This window comes from Ipomoea nil, unplaced genomic scaffold (genome assembly GCF_001879475.1).
Source record: "Ipomoea nil cultivar Tokyo-kokei standard unplaced genomic scaffold, Asagao_1.1 scaffold0805, whole genome shotgun sequence".
Lineage (NCBI taxonomy): Eukaryota > Viridiplantae > Streptophyta > Magnoliopsida > Solanales > Convolvulaceae > Ipomoea > Ipomoea nil.
Genome location: NW_017617233.1, coordinates 1327501 through 1328970, shown reverse-complemented (window position 1 = coordinate 1328970; position 1470 = coordinate 1327501).

Genomic DNA, 1470 nt, shown 5'->3' with positions numbered 1-1470 from the left:
TGTGGGAGACGGTGACCTGTTACGGAAGATTCCGTTTTTCTAGTTATTTTTTGTGCGCCTTTTTTGAGTGCGAAGGAATCATAATGTGGGTCCACATTTTATTGGTGGATTTATCCTTTCACATTTTTCAAATAATTTTTACAAAAGTAAATACGATTTCTTTAAAGAACAAATTTTATTTTTAGTCTCCGATTACAATTATTGTAGCATTATCAGTTTTTTTTTTTTTCAATAACTTAAATTTTTGACATGTCACTTCTTTGCACAGGAATCGAACTCTAACTCAAATTTAAATTAAACCTTCAATATTAATGACAAAAATTAAACCCCTACTCTACTGCTGAAAACTAGTCTCAAGTGAGACGTTTATCTATTAGATCAATAAAATTCTTTTCTTTTGTTTGAAAGTTGATAAAATAAATTTTATTAATTGGTTAATTGACCATCTCCACTTGATTCTTTAAAAAAAAAAACAATCTACTTACTAATTAACTATAAAAAGAAATAATAAAATATTACAACATACTCTTTTTAAAGTTTGAACCACAAACTTAAGGGTCTCTCACCACTTCTACATAAAAGACTAGTAGATGATGTAAACTTCGAGATGTATCTTAAGTGGCTTGCAGATTCCAAAGTACACTAATACAAATTCATTCATCTCTTTATTGGTTCTCAGTAGAATTTAAAACAAAGTTTATAAACTTATTCTTAGTTAGTTAACCAGTTGAGATGTGTCCCGAATAACTTTACAGTTTTATATTTGTATAATTAATGAGATGATTTTATTTTGTGAAATACAATAGTATATAATTCCATAAAAAATTCTCACAAATAAATATTACATAGCATAACTAAATCTAGTGAGTGTAAAAAGTTTCGACGGAAAATTTGAGGTATTTGCATCTCTGGATCTTCGTCGTCCGACATCGAACGTCTTCATTTCTTGACATTTTAACTTCTTGTCGGTTGTCCCTCATAGAAGAGCCAAGTATACATTTTACATTTTCAATTATTTAAATTTCAATACAATAAATAAATAATTATTTACTCTTTAAAAAATGAGAAACAAACACCAATGTAACTTTTTTTTTTTTTAGTTCTAATTAAAGTCTCTAAAAGTAGCGAATCGAAATCTCCTTAGTAAATTACAGAAAATCCCTACTTAATTCTAAATGTTAAAAACAACTCTTTTATCTTTTGTTAAGCGGTCAACGAACTGTGCTTTATTGATTCTTGTAGTTAGAGAAGGCGATTCTTGTCAGATTGTGGGGTGTGGTTTTCATTTTTTTCGTCTTTCATTGCTAACGCTTTATTTATTGATGTTGAAGCTTAATGAATTTCTCGTTTATTTCTTTTAAATGAAAAAAGAAAAAGAAAAAGAAAAAAGAAAGAAGCTGTTTTTGAAGGCTAGCTAGAATGTGCTTGGTTAATCTTATTTTGGAGTACAACCAAGTTGTTTGGTTAATC